The sequence below is a fragment of the Chinchilla lanigera genome, unplaced genomic scaffold, assembly GCF_000276665.1.
Source record: "Chinchilla lanigera isolate Chin_1 unplaced genomic scaffold, ChiLan1.0 scaffold00040, whole genome shotgun sequence".
NCBI lineage: Eukaryota > Metazoa > Chordata > Mammalia > Rodentia > Chinchillidae > Chinchilla > Chinchilla lanigera.
The window spans coordinates 5,595,438-5,614,970 of NW_004955441.1; the positions used below are offsets into that span (position 1 = coordinate 5,595,438).

The following is a 19,533-nucleotide window of genomic DNA, read 5'->3' on the forward strand; positions in this document are numbered from 1 at the left end:
CAAGCACTTCCCTTAGCCACCCTTTGTGCAAGTCTCCAGGCCATCAGGTGTCTGGAGTTAGGGTGGACATGGACTTTACTGGGATAGCAATTTTTATGGGACTCTCCATAACTCAAACGGGTATCTTGGGGATTATTTTTAGTTTTCCCAATTGGTCTGCGAAAAGTTGCTTCCCTTCTATTTTCCTCTGAACTTAGCTAGCCTAAACTCCTGTCTAAAGCGCTGACATGTTGGAAATGGAGGTGATAATGGCTTATGCAAACATGCCAACGTCCCCAGAGTCCTTTGGACACTGCTTATGGATTAGCCCATCCTCTCACCTTCTATAAATAGCAGGCTCAGTCTCAGTGGTGGAGGAGGTCTCTTAATGGGCCATCAGGGGAAAAACACCATCCATCTGGTGGCCTTGGCCCAGCCTTGTCCATAAAAAGGATTTCATATCATTAGTGACTTCCCTTTCACAGTTTATTAGCATGAAACGTCTTGGCAACTGAAATGACAAAGGGGACTCCCTCTTCTCCCAGGATTTCATGAGGAGACACAGAAAATACCCTATTCTAAAAGCAGACATGGTGCAGCTGTATTTGCCACTTTAATTCGTGGCTCTGACTCAACAGCAAATTGAGACGCTGGAAAATCTTTGTTGCAGTGGTCATCTGGTCACCAGATGGAAAGCTGGATTCAACTTTACATGGTAGATCTAGCAGATAAACTAGTGGAGTCTGGATTCATATATTTTCTAACATTACTTTGCTACCAAGGTTGAGCTGGGGACAGTGGGGCAAGATGAAATGTCCCAATGGTCCCAATACAGTGTAGTGTGTAGATGCGTGTGTATACAAATACACACATTTTTCTCACATGTATAAAGCAAATAAATATAATTAATTTTTCCCAATATTTTTTGTCTATCTTCTGGGGAAGATTGAAGATATAGTTGAATTAGTCCCTAAACAAGTTACATTTGAGGTCAGAACATGAAGTTCAAGAATATTTTTTAGGAGAATTGAATATTCACTAGGGATTGAACCCAGGGCCTTTGAATTGGGCTACATCCCCAGCCCTTTTTTATTTTTTATTTTTTATTTTTCATTTTGAGACAGGGTCAGCTAAGTGTGGGCTCAAGCTCGCCATCTCAAGGTCTTTGGAAATGTTTTTTTTGGGGGGGGCAGGGTTTGGTCTTTGGAAATGTATACTCTTCAAGGACAAAAAGGGTGAGTAATTGAATGTTTCCATCAATACCTAAGGGGGATATCTAGATATAGCTGAGGTTGTATGTATGAAAATTCATGAAATTCAAGAAAATTCAAGCAGCTATACTGCACTTCCTTCTGCTTTGGGCCTACTGACAGAACTATCACCAATAGGAAGAGTCCATTCCAGACCAACCTCTACCTACTCACCAAGTAGAAATAAAAGGATACAGGGGAAGGTGGTTTGATGCAAAATTTTATCTCTGCTGCTTACCTAGGATAGTGTGGCAAGTACCCTCCAAGACAGCTCATGAGGTCCCCTGGTCCTAGTATCCACACCCTTGTGTAACTCCCTTTCCCAGACTATGTGCCAAATCTGACTCACTTTTAGTAAATATGGAAAAGTGACAGGATATCATTTCTTGTTCACTCTCTCATTCTCTTTCTCCTTCATGTTTTCACTCTCTCAGATCACTCTTTTTATGGGAAATCAGCTGCCAAAGAATGAATTAGTGCAGTGGAGGTAGAGTCCTGTCAATACTACATAAATGAGTTTGGAGGCAGGTTCTTTCCTCCTTTCTCCTCTTTGATAGCCTTAGACAAAACCACAGTCCTGGCTTGCCTACAACCTCAAAAGAGTCTTTGACCCAGAAACACCCTGCTATCTGTGCCCAGGTTTTTGATCCAGTGAAACTAGGAGATAAATGCTTATTATTTGAAGCCTATAGGATTTGAAGAAAATTTGTTAAGTAGCAATAAAAAGTGATCATAGGAAGTAGGAGGAGACATGGTGATTGTCTGTTCCCCATTGAATGGATGAGGCACTTGATTATAGGACTCAGTGGCCAGAATATTCAAGTTATACATAAATCTTGATCTGAGGAGTTTTTCTAACTTTAAACAGTGAAATCATCATGTGTCACTCTTTGCGCACATAGGGACATCTACATTTCTACCACTAGTCAGAATGATTTAAGGATGGTTTCACACTGAGTATTTTTAAAAATGCAGAGACCAGGGCTCCACCCAGACTTACTAAAATAATACCTCTTGTGGTGGGAAGTAGATCTGAATTTTTAGAAAATTACCCTGGTAATTTTGCTCTTTAGTCCTATTTGGTAACTTCTGGGGAGAAAATAACCTTTCCGGGTTATCATCTATACTGGTTCTTTCTTCTCTATGGCTCTCTGTGTTAAGGGGATTTCATATCTACTTCCAGTTACATATGTTGGAAACGAAGTCCTAGCAGTGAGTTTAGCATTCTTGAGTGTCCTAAATGTGAGGGTAGCATCAGTGACTTGCAGGGCTAGGACAGTTGAGTAATACCTCAAAGCTTACTTATGTCCTTAAATCTATCAAATTAGTAATGGTCTCTAACATGATTCCAGGAATGGTTTGTTTTCTAAAAACTTAAGCAAGTAATGATGTGTTGCTCAAACCAAAAATTTTCAGAATCCTGTGGCATGGGGAAGGAGACTTTGTGATTAGTGTCAAAACAACTGAGTTTAGGTGCTGGTTCCTCTGCTTGGCAGCTGTGTGACCTTAAGTAAGTTCTATTTTCTTCCAGTCTGGTTTGAATGGATTTGCTACGTTTTTATGTAGCTGGTATGGTGCTATGAAGTAAATTTTTCTTGCTTCTTAACATTACATTCTGAACATTTTTGTCATAAAAAGTTCTTCAAAAACAAAAACCCTATTTTAAGGGTTCCATAATATTCCACTTCATATGTGTATTATAACCATTTTCCTGTGGTTAAAAGTTTAGATTATTTCCAAGTTTCCATCATTGTAAAGAACACTAAAAAATATATTTGTATATGAACTTCATCTACATTTCATACTATCTCCTTAAAAATATGGAAATAAAAGTACCACAGAAAATCTCAGAAATAAAAGTACCACATCCAAAGGTATCCACCTTTATAAAAGCCTGCTACACACGGCAAATTGTTCTTTGGAAGGTTTAACCAATGGGTACTCCCATCTGCAGAAAAAGAATTGCCAGGATAAGACATTACCCATGGTTAAAATTTTGCTAATGGGATGTTTTACATATCTTTGATAGTTTGATGGTCAAACTATTTATTTATCCTCTTAGTAAGATCAAGTACTTTCCTATATTTAGGGCTGAGATTTTCTTCATTGGTAAAAAGAAAAAGATCATCCCTACGCATATCATAGAGATATTAGGAATATTTTTTAAATGATAACTGATACTTTCTATAAATGCAACTACACTATCCTTAATGATATAATTTACAGGCTCAATTTACTTGATAGCTATTTTACATGTAGGTAAGTTGCACTCTTTCATGGGGCTCTCCCAGTCTTCCTTTATCTCATACATTTCAATGTTACATAAGCAGAGCTCAGTGGCATTAAGAGCTATACAGAAAGAATACCCAAATGGCAAATGGACCCATAAAATTTGCATGGCTCTTTCGAGTGTCACTCTCAGTAAATGTTGGGGATACAGTGATTCAGTCAACCAAATTTCAGTTTGGGACTCCTGTTATTTAACAGCCACTTCCTTCCCCTTTGGCAGCCACAGCCCTCAGTGATTGTTCGGCCGCTTCTAGCTGTAGCAGCAGCCAGCTCTCCTACAGCAAGGACAAAGAACCACCCCTTTCCACCTGCCCTGTGAACGGGTCTGCCCATATGTAGAACTGTTGCATTTCAGTACACATAATGGTGGCCAGCACCAAGAGAAGGCTATAATTCCCAGAATTTCAATGCTAAATGGATGACTTACATACTATTGCCCATTCAACTTGATTCTCTCACTTATTTGAAAAGAAAAATTAAAACAATTTAAAAGTACAATAAAAGCCCAAACATACAGAGAATTTTTCAACATATTCAATATAACGTGTTCAAAATTTCAACACTGTACAGTTTTTCAAGGGGAAAATGTGGTCAATTTAAATGTAATCCATGTTCAATCAGATGTACTACTTATTTATTATCCTATAAAATTAAGCAGCAGAGGTCTAGAATTAAGCTTTCCTTTTTCCTAGAACTCTGTCTTTAGTATCTGGAGCTGAAATAGCTTGGGAGTTTTGAGGGTAGAATGTGTTCTTTCTTATTTATAATTAAAAAATAAGAAAGTATTTGGGGACCGTTTGTACTAGTGCCTATAAACACGCAAGAAGGAATCTCGCCTTAGTACCTCTAAACAGACCATTCTTTTTTCTTCCAAATTTATGGAAGAACTTTAAAGCCATTTTGTATACACAATTATGAAAGCTGTGCTTTAATTCAAGGGGAGTTTGGGTTGAGCTAGACATTTTGAGTTCATTTTGGTTTGGGATGGCTTTCCCAGATATTACTTCATTTTATTTATGTAATTTCATGGTGTCTCTGCAAACTTGCCTTTTTATCATTGTCCTCTGAAATTTCACACAATAAATAGTGGTTACAGAGAGGGACAAAATCAGCTTCTTAACCTCTCTTAAAAAGAGCTATCCTTTTGTCCACGGTGGCTCAGCTATTACTGCTTACATTCTGGTTCCCAGAATTATATGTTGAGGCACCATGGCCCCCTAGAAGAAAGGATCCTTACAATGCTCTCAGGGTTTGCCAGGGAAGCCTGCCCCGGCTGTGCGCCTCCCACCCAGGAGTATAGAGCTGAGATGCTTTGGTCAGGGTGATTTTGGACTTATCATGGTGCAGTATACTCAGTTCATGGCTGGCTTGTAATGAACCTGACTAATGAAAACTCAGAACATGGTGGATGAATCGCAATGGAGAAAAAGTCACTAGTTTGGAACTGGCCATTTCTGATCTTTCTACTCTAAATACAGAAACATTAAATTCTTTGGTGTGGGATGAACTCAAGGAAGGACCTATGCGCTCCACCTATATTCTCCTTCCTGAAAATTCTCTGGCCAGTGCAGTGCCATTGACAATGCTTTCTCCTACTTCATTGTTAGAAATATTATCAATATTAAATAAGAATAATTAGTGTTTATGAAAGCTTACTAAATGCCAGATACTGAGGTATGTGAGGATTAGAGGAGGTAACACACAATGCTTCAGAGAGGCAGGTGCTGTCAATGTCCCACTTTGTAGGCTGAGAGCCTGAGTCTGACAGGTCAGATAACTTGCCCAGGCACCTGCCTAGGAATGGGCTCAGCTGGAATTCAGACAACGGCCATGAGACCCAAGAGTCCTGATCCTCACCACCATAACTGCCGCAAGTGGTATGCACTAGAGGCCCAGACATAGATGTTAAATGGTCACAACACTACACTCAGGTTTTCTCCCTTCCTATGAGAGAATGAAGGTAAGAGGAGTCCAACTTTAGGAAGATATTCTGCAAGTAACACTTTGTGTCTCATCTTTATGGCATAGATCTTTCTCTTTCTAATGAAAACTTGGATGGGCAGACAAAATATAAAGTAATCAAAATATAATATTTTATCCCTATTTGTCCTAAAGGAAGATTCTCTAGAAAGTTGAGAAACAGAAAGTCTAGGGCAAAAACTGGCAAGTTTGATTTCCAGGATTAAATACCAGATGCCACTAAACAGTCTTCAGGAGCCTGTAGAGGAACTTAGAAAAAATCTCCCAAAGCCTATGTTTTCCCTCCTTGAAGTGAAGTAGACTTATTCACTGTTATGGTTTGTGTCTAGATGTCCCCACAAAGCCTCATGCAGCCATGGGGTGGGCTTCTAGAGTTTGTGATTGACTCATGGTCCAGTGATGGGATTATGGATGTGAGTGCTACACCCGCTCTGGTGTGGGTAGCCTGCATAAAACATACGGGAGGGAAAGGGGCTTGCTCTCTGCAGCTGCTCCTCCGTTTTTGCTCTTGCTGACTTTGCTGTTTTCGGTTGCCATGAGCAGTTGCCCTCTGCCATGTGCCACTGTGCCTTGGAGCCAGCCAAGTATGAACTGAAATCTCCACAAACTGTGAGCTAGATAAATCTTTGCTTCCTTAATTCTGGGCATTAGGTATTTTGTCTCAGCAATGAGAGAAAAGTAACTAAGACAATCACCATCACCTTTTGCAGCCAGATCTCCGACACTAATACTATTCTATGAGAAACTATTTGTATTGCCAGGTACCAAGAATTCTATTATGACTTAGACCAATTTAGTAGTTGCTAATTTAGTTGACTGATCAGATGAAGCAGACACTAACTCCTTCCCTCTGACTCTCAGGGCTTGTAATTCAGTTCACCTCTGCCAATTTCTCTCTTACACATATATGGCATTAAATCCTCTTATCTAGTCTCAAAATCATCCCTCACTTACCAGTCTGCCTTCCTCCTTCTCTTCTCCTTACTCCCTCTATGAATGTAAGAGTGATCCAAGTAATTCAAGATTAAACCATCAGATTGGTGCTGGAAACACATCTATAACCAAGGCAGAGCCAGACAGTTTGAGTCATGAAATTGAGACTCAATGTGTGGGTTCCTGGAACTGTCCACTGAGCCTCCTTAGAATCTTCCTTTTCAAACAACCTAGTTTTGGATCACAGAGTGTCTGGTTTGCAAAAAGATCTCAAGGGTAACCTGGCTTATGAACCAGCTGCTGCTTGCCTGTTCTTCACACATGCATTTAAAAACAAAGCTAGGTCAGGCAATGGAAACTTGGGACAAGTAAGGCTTGGACTCCATGCATTACCAAGGACCTTGAGGACAGAGTGAAGGATAGAGTAAAGGAGTGTCATAGGGAGATAGGTACAAGATACAGTGTCTTAGACTAGGCCTGGCGGGGGAGGAAATCTGGACAAATTCTGGAGAACAGGAGATGTTTGTACTGGTTTTAGAAAGAGAAAGAGAAGTCCCTGCTGTTTGCAAGTCACAGAAATACTATTCAAAGCAGGTAAAATAGGGACTGTGTTGCAAAGACATGGGCTCTCACATTACTTGGGAAGAGCAGAAATGCAACTGAGAACCACGGCTTCAAATGTCCTGAGGATCTGCCTCATGCTCACTCCCTCCTCTGCCCCTTGCACACCAAGTTCATTCTCACCTGTTACTGAGGACAATGGAATAGAAATTTGACTTCTGAAGACCCCCACTTGCACTGCACGGCTATGCCACCAGAGATGGAGTGATTCAATTTCCTCAGATCCTCAGTTTGAACAACCCCAGGGCTTTAGGAAGGGCTGACCAGGGTCAGCCATGGCTGGGGGCCATGGCCACTGCAAAATAAACTCTCCATTAAGCCCATTCTCAGAAAAGGAGAAGCCTGAGGGGCCATGCAGTCACTCCACTTAGGGGCCTCCACAGATGTGTCACTCCAGAGCACTGGCTTGACCTTAGAGACAAACCATACCTTTCCTCCAGGACTTTCAGAAACCTGGCTTCCAGCTCAGTGTTAGGAGGACACACCCTTTTTACAATGCACTTGCTCAACAACTATCAATTATACAAGCTTAAAGCGCAGACCATGGCAGGCTGAAGATCCAGTCAGTGTTAATTAACTGGGCAATGCATTGCTTTCTTCTAAATACATTTTCCCATTTTATTCTTACTATTATCCCGTAGAGGGGGCTGGGGATTTAGCTCAGTGGCACAGTGCCTGCCTGGCAAGCGCAAGGTCTTGAGTTTGATTTCTTGTACCAGAAAAAAAAAAAAAGTAATACCCTGTAGGGTAAGTAACAGTAATATTACATAGTGATGAATATTTAATTGTTCATATATTATGTGCTATCATGGTGTTAAAAGTGTTACATGTATTAATTCACTTAATCTTAACAGCAACTCCATCAGGTATATACTGTATTACTGTTATCCTGACTTTGAAAATTAAAGAACACCAGATATTCTTATTTTACAGATGAGGAAAGGGATTCCCATAAAATCAGGGCAAGGGAAATAAAATAAGGTATCACACAACTTTTAAGGATAGAGTTGGAATTTGAACCTGGGCAATTTTTATTCTGAGTTCATGCTCATAACTTCTGTTTGGTAGATCATTCTTATTACCTTCATTTCATAGTGAACAATTTATTGAAAGCAAAGTTGTAGTAAGTAGTCAGACTAATAGTAACCAAACTAACAATAGCTAGTGCACATTTCACATCCACAGTACATAGGCACTGGAGAAATACAAGTATTTCTCCACCTATCTTGAAAGGGAATTATTATTGTTGTTGCTTTTAGAAAACATGCGGACAGTTATGAGCCCATTGTTCAGTTTCACGCACTGGCTTATCTGCTCCTGGTCCGTGTTTTGGATGACCCTAGGAAGCCAGAAAGATGCTGGTTTAGCTAAGAGTTGGCCTGTTCTGTAACAGAACCAAGTGCAGGTTGAGGCTGTCTATAATCTAAACCCTAGGACTGCCATTAACAAAGACACAGGTCCCAGTGTTTGCTCTGGCCCCTGATGTTTTTCACACCCAGGTGTATTTATAGAACAAACACCTCTGATTGTGGACCTGGAGACAGAGCCAGCTCTGCTCCAGCTGAAGCGCCTGGCTGAGCCTTATTTTCCTCACCTAGAAAACGGAAACGTTGGTTGAGATAGTTTGTAGAGCCCTACTGTGCTCTAAAGCTTTCTGAATCTTCATTAAGACGTGGAAGATTTACATCTGTGAGTTCTCCTTAGAGGATACTCCTATTTGAGGATTGTGCCTTCCTGTGATTCATGGCAAAACAAAACTGCTGTCCTTGAGTGTAAAAAGGCCAGAAAATGCAGCTTCCTACGCACCAATCCCCTCCACATTGCAGATCCACCTTAGCCATCTCCAAGTAAACAGGAAGTAGTTCTAGCCCCCCTGCGGTAGAGTTTTTACAGCCGCGAAGGCAGGCTGATCAAGGCTCATAGAAAGCATAGTCTGATGTGCTACTGAAGTCCCAGCACTGAAAGCTCCAGAAGTTGCACTTTCCTGAAACCAGCCTTCTGCAGAGGCATTTAATCAGTGGCTTTTGTGGGGAACCTTGCTCCTACATCCTATTCTTCCGCTATTTGGGAGACACAGAGTAGCTGAAGCAGATTCTACCAGAAGTGTCCTGTTTTCCAGGCTGTGACCTTTAACCAGCACTTTCTGGGATGAAATCTAAGCACTGCTGAATGGCACTTGCTGAGGTGGAGATGCTTGCATAGCACGTGCTGTGTACTGGGCCCTGTCCTAAGCCAGTTCCCTGGGTTAGGCCATTTTTTCTCACAATAACCCTGAGAGGGGGGTTTTCCTTGGAGGGTTTTGATTCTTGGCAATCAAATAACTCAACTGAGATCACTCAGCTGGTAAGTGATATATAGTTTCCTGTGGCCTCCATAACAAATTGCCACAAACCAGGTGGATTCAAATAATAGAAATTTCTCTCTTACAGTTCTGTAGTCCAGAAGTCCAATGTCAAGTGGTCAGTGAGCGCTAGTCCATCCAAAGGCCCTAGGGAGAATTCTTCCTCGTCTCTTTCCAATTGTGGTTGTACAAGGCATCCCCAGCCTGTGGTTCCCTCACTCTAGTCTTTGCTTCTATCTTCACAGGGTCTTCTTTGGGGTGACATTCCAGAAATGAGGTGCATATATCTTTGGGGGCCACCATTCCCTCCACTAGAGCTGTGCTGCTAGGAGTCAAGTCAAGCAGCTAGCTCCAAAGTGTGGCCTTACAGCCATTATTCCTACACGCTTCCTCCTCCCAGGTGTCAGCAGAAGGCCTGCTAAATTATTCAAGCTTTTCACAAGTCATCACAGAGCTCAGGGCTTCTTTTGCTGGGTTGACATTCTCTCCATGTTCCAGAAGGGTAGTGCTCAAAGTCCACACTGCCCTGCCAATGCTTGTTGGAGAGACGAACAACATATTGGGTTGCTTTTCACAGAAGACTGAAAGTGGGCAAATGATAAAATCTTGTATATTTTCAAAATTTCAAGCACAAGTATAAAACCTCACCCTCTCAAAACCACAGTTGACAGCAAAAATGCAACACTGATGAAGAATTACTCTCCATGCAGTGAAAACCTGATCCAAGGCAGTGATTGTCCAAAATACATTTGTTGGGGCATTACCAGATGCCAGCATACATGGGTGTTCTACCACAGCTCTTCTTTGCTGAAGAAAACAGATTTTAAAATAAAGTCTGCCTCTGAAGTGTAGAAAACTTGAAGCTGTGGACCGTCATCCTTGTCACTAAAGAATAACCATTTTCCTCTAAGGTAGGTGATGAGCCAGGGCAAAGCACTGGTTCTATCAGATATGATTTGAAACAGCTGAAAAATAAATCTCTGACAGTGAGATTTAGGACAGCAGACTGCCAGAGCTCTAAGTGCTATTCAGAATAATAAAAAGAAAGGAAATGATACCAGAGACCAGAGGAACAAAAGGAAAATTCTTACTTAGTTTGCTCTTGTCAAATACCATAGACAAATAATCTGTGCTTGGGCAGCTCTTCTGGAGTCCGAATTCCTGTGCTAGGCTAATCTCTTCTTTCTGTTTAAGCTCAGTGTGCTGAAAACTGTCATTAAATCGCTTACAAGGGTGGAAAGAGCCAAGATGGTTTTCAGTGGAAAGCCAGTGAGCGCTTCAAGGCAGACTTTGAAAGCCTTTGACCACCTAAACTTAGCCAGATAGGCTCTTCCTTTCACTGTTGTCACATTGTGTTGGTGTCTGACACCTCTGGGGGAGCCTAGTTTATTAAAAGAAGCCATAGGAGCTCCATCAGTCAAAAATACAGTGTAGCACAGAGGTGCTAGTGATAGAAAACAATAGATAAGGAGAAAATCCTCCGGATTAGGCATTTCAAACAAATCATAACCTTTTTTCCCAACATCCAGGTTCCTGAAGGACAAGACAGAAGCTCAAGCAGGCAACGAAGGAACAAAGGATGGATGAGTGACAGGCTGGGCTCTTAGTTCTCATGTAACTGAGCTTTGACTGTCTGAACAAGCCTGTAGTGATTCACTGCTCAGTACCAGCCTTTTACCAGCTACCCTAAGACTTGCTGACAACGCCATCCCTAGGGCCCGTGTTATAATAAGGGCCTTCTGATAACTCACTCTTTGGAAGGAGTCCAACAGGGACACGTGCCCTGTGGAATTCCACACCATAACCAGCCATGCTTCGAAGAGATTCTAGAGTCATGATGATAGCTCTTATGTAGCCTGAAGGTTATCTGCTCCTCCTCCTCCAGACCCCAGAAGCTAAAGGAAGGGCACCTCATTAGTGTCAGATGACAAGGGTCTGGTTCCCTTTACCAGAATGAGCTTCTCATGCAGTGCAGATGCTGAAAGACTTAAAAGGCCATTTCTCTTGGCCTCTACTCAGGAAAGAAAGCATCACAACTTGACATGGCAGTGGGGAGAGCTGAAGCCTGGAGTCACTATTCATCCTTCCTTCTATTTATGGAGGCTTTGGGGGACAGGCCCAAAAAGCTCTTCATAGCTCGTACAATGCATCCAGAAATTCTGGTGGCCAAATGGTTTGAGGATTATTATTTCAAGAAGAAGTTAATTCACTGTGATGAGGACTGTGGTATCATGGTGAGATAGTTTGGCAGGGAGAGAATTCCTAGCATTTTCTTGTTTCTTTTGTTCTATGAAGAGTGAGCCAAGGAAAATGAATTTTAAATGGATCTATCTAGGATGTCAATGTATAGCTCTCTTTTTTCCATCCAGACATGAACTGATGAAGAGATGGACAAGAAATAGAGGAAAAGGAGTTCAAAATACCATGCTGGCTCATGAAACCCCTGAGACGTATGGCATGTGCTGGAGTCGGGACCCCTCTCCACCCTTGTGAGCAGAGCAGCGCAGAATGTGAACTTCCTTGGCTCCTCCTAGAGGAGAGGGAAGAAGGGCCTGAGTTACACCTGCAGGCCCATGGCTCTTAGGATCAGGTGACTCACCCCTTCCCTGGGTCCCCAAGGTCAGCTTGGGCAACTTAGTGAGACACTATCTCAAAATAAAATTTAAAAATAGACTGAGATGTAGCTCAGCAGCAGAGCACTTGCATAACGTGGGAGAGGCCTTGGACTCCGTGCTTAGCAAGGGTTGAGGGGAGGGGAGGGGAGGAAAGAAAGTAAATACTGATGCCCGGGCCTCTCCTTAAACCACAGTCCTGGAAACGGTGCCAGTAAAGCTGGACATGGACAGTTTTTACGTCTATATGGTATGCAGACTGGTTTGTGGGCTGCGAATGTTGATGATTGCAATTTGTCAGGAGTGGCAGTCAATCTGCTCTGGCTGGCAGCATTCTGGAACAGGCAGTATAGGGTAGTGGTTCCCACTACTTGCTCTGGAGTCAGGTGGGCTGGGCTTAAATCCTGATTCCCTTCCTTACTGAATGGTGGTTATATTATTGAGATAGTATTTGTCTCCCTGAGGTAATCAAGGCCATCCATTAAAGAAAACTCTATAAGCCCCAGCTCTCTTGTCTAGCTGCAGAGGAGTCGGGTATCGCATACTGCCCTCTCCACTCCATGTTCGGAGTAAAGGCCTTCTCTCCTTTCAAAAAAGAAGACTCACTTTAGTGAATGCAGCTATGCAGCCTGGGCCTTTAGCATTTGTGGTAGTCAATCCAGCAAGATTCCTTCTATTTTCTCCAATACCCCATTCAGTCTGCAGCAAATGGCAACGGGTCATAGCTCTGCTGTACAGACGCCTGGGTCATGCCCCTGCTGCACAGTCCCTGTGTGACTCAGGCACTAGAGCAATCAAAAGAGAAGGTATCATCCTCAAGTCAGGTGCTGAGTTCCCCTGTATAAAACACAGCTCCAGGGACCCTTATTAGTCACTGCCATATGTTACGCATTTTTGCGGGTAGGAAGCTCATTTAATTCACAACATTCATATTATGAATTCATATTACGAATGAGGCAACTCTTTAGACCTCATGTGATTTGTCAATGGTCCGTGTCACAGCTACGTAGCCTGTAAGGAACATATCATCTTGCTTTTATCTTCAGAAAAGTCACACACTGGCGGTTACTTAATAAATAGCTCTTGATTATAGGAATAATTATGGCATTGGAAGAATTCTGTTTATATAACCAAGAACTCTTAGGTTTTAATCTTTCAGTGGAAAGAAACCTTGGAGACTCAGATCTTAGCTAAAAGGCAACTTGCCCAGGGTCACACAGGCATGCAAAGACAGGCCCACATCTGAGTGTTCTTGCTCCAAGTCCATTTTTCTCTCTACTTTATCGCATTGCCTCATTATACAACTCTCTAATCTACTTGTCTCTCATTTATAAGTGCATTTCATTCCATTATCTCTCCTTGCTGAAAATGCCCCCAATTCATGGAGAAAGAAAGTGGGCAGCAAGGTTTGGATATAAATTTCTGGTTTCCCTGTTTGGATTGTTTTGCAGGATGGTTTTCATCACTTCTCAATTTGTTTCTCTACCAGCAAAAGAATCCCCAAGTTTTTGAACCAACAATAGGTTAGCCCTCTGCTACTCTGCACACAGCCTGGCAGAGCCTGCTGCAACCTACAGGCAGAAAGCCCTTCATTTTCCTCCCTGAAACGGAGCCTAGCAGACCTGCAGAGGGGCGGCCTCTCAGCCTGGGTTCCACGGCAATACCTGTCATTGCTGTAACTGGCTGGATGCCCGGTGTCCCTCCCTGTGTGCCCTGATGGCTTTAGCTGTGAAAACGCTCCTCACAAAGAAGGCTCTCACAGGCTCTAGCCATGGGAGCCCTACTGCCAGGCTTTCAGGAAACTAGAATGAAATGGGCAAAACAAGAGTTTGTCCAAAGCCAAGCCGGACAGGAGGTTCCCACTGCTTGGAAGTCTATCTGTGTGTTCCAGAGACGTGCAGGACAAAGACCTACACATGGTTATTTTTGCAGAAACAGAAACAGGTTTAGATTATCCTTTTCCACCCCGTGGCAGTGGCCACCTAAGAAGTGAGTGCTGAAGGGACATTTGTTTTAGCACTAACAGAGCCTCAGAGAGGGCCTCACTGTGGTCTTCCCTGCACAGACATAGCCCTAGCAGTGGCACAGCTGCAGGGCTGCTACACACAGCGTTTAGGGGTTTGCCTTCTCCTTTCATCTGTTTCCAAAGTGACAGTGGCATTGAGTTTGCCCTGATGGGCTCTGCTCCCTTCAGCTCTTCCCAACAGCTATAAGGCCACGTCTTGCCTCCCTAAAGTGTTATTTTTGGAGAGGGTATTTGGGGAAATGAAGGAGTTGAAATATCCATCATATGCCTTTGCACATCTTTCATGCATTGGGTACTCAATTGATGGAATTGGATCAAGATGCATATGGTATGCATTGGACGGCTTTCCCCATCTGGAGCCCAGCTGTGCAGGTTCGCCCCTGAATCTAAGATGCAGATATCATAGAACCAGGAGAGCAAAATCAGTACAGGATGCCCATCCTTGTACTGCAGAAATAATTTTACCCTTTGATAAAAAAGGTCAAGGCAATTGAATAGTTGAACATATTCAAGAAAGGATTTGTTACTGAGAGAGAATGTAGCATATTGATTAAGACTTTACAGACTGGAATCAGAGAAACTTGAGGCTAAATGGCAGTTCTTCTGTTTGTTTTCTGTGTGACCTTAGGCAAGTAACATAGCTTGGCTAAGCTCTGGTTTGTTTATCTGTCAGATAAAGGTAATTACATTTCCTATCTGGGAGTAGTATTGTGATGATGAGAACACTTGTGAAAAACATAAACTACCACATCATAAAACCAAAATTCACAGCTAGCTGTTATAACAATAAATCTTCAGAGGAAGGGACTCCCCTTTACAGGAAATTTTTTCAAACACCCACATCTGAACTTGCTCTTTCTATCTCTTTCTGTTGTTAGAACATCCTTATCTTAAGCCAACACTTTAGCATCTTTATTTTCTGGCTTTTTAATTCTTATCTACCTTTGGAACCACATGGAAAGACTTATGTCCCTTTTTATAATGGCAGTGACTAGGTCACTGCCTGTGGAGCTCTAGGGGTCATACTTCACACTGTAATCTGTATAAATGGCACCCCCTGGTGTCAGCCTTGCTGGAGAGGCGAGGAGGGAAGTTGAGGAAAGGAAAGTTGTAGAGACCCTGGCTGTATTCCTGTTCATGAAAAACCCTCCAGAAGGAAGGAGCACACAATGCCCTATTTTTTCCAGACAAAGCAGCTAGAATTTTATCAACACTTCCTCACCGGACTTGATTTAACACCAAAGCCCATTATCCTTGGGCAGTACTCCTCTTCAAGCAAAGTGCCTGGAAAGAAGTCAGCATCACATTTCCTACCTGGGAAATGTGACGATGGCACAACCAGAGCCAAGGAGAACATACCTGGGCCTTCTTCTGTCTGTATGTTAGAATTAGGGTACACAGGCAATCTTAGTACTGAATCCCTACATAAATGACTTCCTGAATGGTGGGGCTGGTGTTTAATCACATATCCTGCTGTCTTTCTCCACTTGTCTTTAGTCATAACTTTTAATTTAAATGCGTGTGTATATATATATATATATATGTATAGTTTTTTCTACAGTCTATAGTGGGAGTTTCCAGAGATACATCTGTTTTCAGACATTTTACTGATTCCTAGCACAGTTTCTGGGTAAATAAAAATTTATCTAATTTGAATATTTAAGTAGACTCAAAACAAAAAGAGAGTATCCGCTAAAATTTAAAATGGCCACCATGGCAATGCAATAAATCTGTTCTGTGTGCACACTGTGCGTGGGATAAAGTACCCTTTAGAAATGGTGGCAAGTTTTTATTTGGTCAATGAATCATAATTCTCCAAAGTATAAGCACGACGCTTAGGGGAGCCCTTGGTAATAATTCTTCACGTGTGGTTTTCTTGTCCACATTCTTCATATATGCAGTGATTTCCAAACTACACTCTGTGGAGCCTGTGGGATTCTGAGAGGATGTCCCAGGGATGTGCGGGAGGGGTAGAAAGAATGAGACAGGGGTGGGCTTCTGTCAGCCTCTATTTCACCAGAGCTGTCTGCCTTTTGCTGTTGGAAACTGAACTTCCCTGTAGTATTTTCTTTGAGAAAAAAAAAAAGAGTTTAAAAACCATCAGTTAAGCTACTTCCTGGTCACATCAGACAGGTGGGGAGTATGATCATGTCCATGTTTCTTCTCACATAATGAATTTCGGGGTGAAGCAGATTTGAAAGAAGCATCAAAATTAAATTTTTAATTGTTGAACTTGAAGTAATGTACTTGGAACTCGCCACAGTGTGGTTTAAAGGGAAGTAACCACACTGTCATCACTGTCACTATCATCATCACTATCCCTGTCAAGCCCCAACCCCCATCACAAACAACAGAGGTAGCATTTTGATCTGGTAGAAACCTGGAGTTTTGACAGACACCCAAGTATTGGTGTGGGTCTGTGATTTTCTTCTTATTTGGGGGAGCTTTTTGAGAAGTCTTGTCTACTTCAATGGCAGGAAAAAAAGTCCCTACTGTACCTTTTGAAATAGAACTCGTGGGTGTTTTTCTCACTCTAATGTGAAATTCAGATATCAAAAATGGATCTCTTATTACCCCTGGTAGGTGGTCTTCTCTGGAGACATTTCTGAAGGACCAAGGGCAGAACAGGCAGCCATATTTCCTTTTCCCACCATTAGGCCCACTTTCCTAGAAGCTCATGACCAGTGAGACCAGGGTAGAGTACTCTGGCATCCACCTTTAACCCCAGATTGTCGATGTGGTGGTCTGGCCTCCTCTAAGAATCATAATTTTAATAATGGCTGCCTATAGTGGGAGTTCCCAGGGATACATCTGTTTATAGACACCAACATTCCTGCCACTTTTAATGTTAAATAAATATTTATGAATAGCTTGTCAAATCTCTTGATCCATTGTTTCTTTATCTGAAAATTAGAGCCAGTAGTATCTTACAGGGAGGGAATTTCTACAAATTAAATGAAGAAGAATGACAAAATAATTAGGAGAAATTTGAAATAAAGTTGGAAAAGAACAGTAGTAAAAATGTATTGGAAGTTGACTAAAATGGTGACCCACAAGCCCTATAGCACTAGGAAGGAAAATGATGAACACAAGAGGCACAAATGTCATTGTGCTAGAAAAAGAAAGAACGTTGCCATAATATCTTCACTCTCTTCAGACTTGTAGTGTACCAGGAAAAAAATCTTAACTATTTTCAATATAAAAACTAACTGAAAGAGAACAAACTATTTCAATTTTTCTCTTCTTTTAGGGCCATATATAAAAATCTACTATGACCAGCAAATATGTGCCTGCTTTCTTCTTGATCTATATTAGCAATGCTTAATATATCAGGAATGAGGAGTTTTTCATTGTGGAAAATTCTACCAGGTTTGATATCTTCAATTAAGGGAACATACATGCACCGATTGCCTCCTCTCTGGGGTGCTACTTTAGATTAGGATATAGCAGTATACAACTCAGGTAGCCTCTTTATTTTTCTGTAACCAATCTTTGTATTTAATCCTCCTAAATCCCCATCTTACAAAGCCAGATGAGGGTGGGGGACGGACAGGGAATAGGAAGTTTTCTACTTACAAGAGGCTTTGGATTCAAAATAGTCTCCTAAAATTTAAATTGATTCATTAGAATAATCTTAGCATTGGGGAGAAAATGTTTACTATTCTAGATTCTCCCCTAAGCCAAGATGGCCTCTGATTGAAGAGAGAAGCTTATGGGTCTCTGTGGTGATGGATAGGATGGTTCACCAGCTGAATCTCTGACCCACAGAGGCCAGGTAGGTCTGGCTCTTGCAGCTGTCTGATATATGTAGCATAAGTTCATGCCAGTGAAATATATGGTCTATTTACTGCTGGCCCCACCTGCGGGTCACTGTAATGGTCTGGTTTTGAGTGTTGGCATCTAATTGCTGGCTCTATCATGCAGCATGATGACTGGTCTTTGAACAGCTACCTAGATAACCACCGAAGAGCTTCCTGGCACACAGATGCATGACTCTCTTCCTTCCCACACTTAGGGGGGTCTATGCTGTATTCATGGTGGTGGTTTATTTTCTCCATGAGGCAGTTTTACTTGGAGTTAGTAAATCTCTAGTCCCCAAGAAACCTAGGAATTCCCATGTTAACCTCATTTTTGAAGAAAATCTATGCCATAGCCTAGATTACTGTGATATACCTTGGTTTTTCCAAATCATCATCTGAGAAATGTTAAATTTAGTACAAGAATTCTTTAAAAGGATTTAACATTTTCCCAGTCTCTGCCCAGGGAAACCTCTCTGATCTAGATATGTTTAAAGTTATTTTATTTCTCAGAACCTGTTCAGGAGATTCCACCTGCCTTCTTGTCTGCACAATACCTTTCTCCTTCCTGAAGCAGAAACTGCACTCTTCCTTCTCTAGGTTCATGTTGGTAGTAAGAAACTAGCTCAGAAATGATAATCAAAAATAAAGTCAAAAACAAACCAAACAAAAACACACAGCAGAAAGAATTTTAAATTATCCTTCTCTTCATACATACCTTAACTAATCCTTCTTTATGAGGGCCCTCAGCGCACTTGTGGCACTGAAGAAACTGAAGCTCACAGTGGTTCTATCACTGCCCATTGTGATCAAATCAGGATTCTATGACATGCCACGGTGCTTTCTAAGGCCCTACCACAGGGAGAGTTGTTTTCCTTTGGCAAGAAGCTGCTCTCTACCAGGGTGCTCCTAGCTCTTCAATCTCATTTGCCTTTTGGATGCCCACCCTACCCCTCCCCAAGGCAATGCAAAGGCAGACAGCTGTGAAGGTTGTTTTGGTTTGGGGATATTTTTGCAAGGGAAACCAATATAATACAGGACATATATTTTATATAATTATTTATAATAGTCACCCAAAGAACAATATACAAAAGAGTGCAGGAAATCTGTCCACACAATAAGACCAAGCAATGCAGCTGAGGGTCTGGATCCCACGGAAATGTCCTGCATGAGTCCAGCTGAAGACCTAGAGCCATAACAATGCCTCCCATGAATCCAACTGGAGGCCCAGAGCCCATAACAATATCTCATGCAGACTTGTTTTATGGATCTGCACTGCAAAGACCTAAAGGTCAGTGGTGGAATCTAGGAAGTCTGTGCCAGTGGGATGAAGGATCTGTGCCAGCAGGCTGAGGGATCTGCACTGGAGCCAGGAAACAATGCACAAAGTAAGAACCAGAGCTCCCCCAAAAAGTACCACAGCCATCCTCAGCAGCAGTGAGGTCCTGAGCTCCTCCAATGGTGAAGACACCTGTGTTCCCATCAGGAAAGCCAATGCAGCAAGCTTCTTCAGGAGACTGAGCTGTGCACCTTCTTCCCCTCTGGAGCCAGGAAGCGATGCTCACAGTGATGACCAGAGCTCCCCCAAAGTGAACCAAAGCTATTGTCAATGCCACCAAGGTGCTGAGCTCCTTGGAGGATGAAAACAGCCAAGTTCATCAGGAAAACCAGCACGATGAGCTCCTCCAGAACAACCAACAGCTCC

At 42.1% G+C, this 19,533-nt stretch overlaps 1 long non-coding RNA gene across 1 annotated transcript in view; it reads right to left on the bottom strand.

Annotated features, from left to right (window-relative positions):
* LOC102007596 overlaps positions 1–18,597 on the bottom strand; it is an 89,368-nt gene extending 70,771 nt beyond the window's left edge. Inside the window, exon 1 of the long non-coding RNA XR_262050.2 lies at positions 18,547–18,597. This is a non-coding gene — a long non-coding RNA (uncharacterized LOC102007596). The remainder of the gene's footprint in view (positions 1–18,546) is intronic.
* Positions 18,598–19,533: the final 936 nt, after the last annotated feature.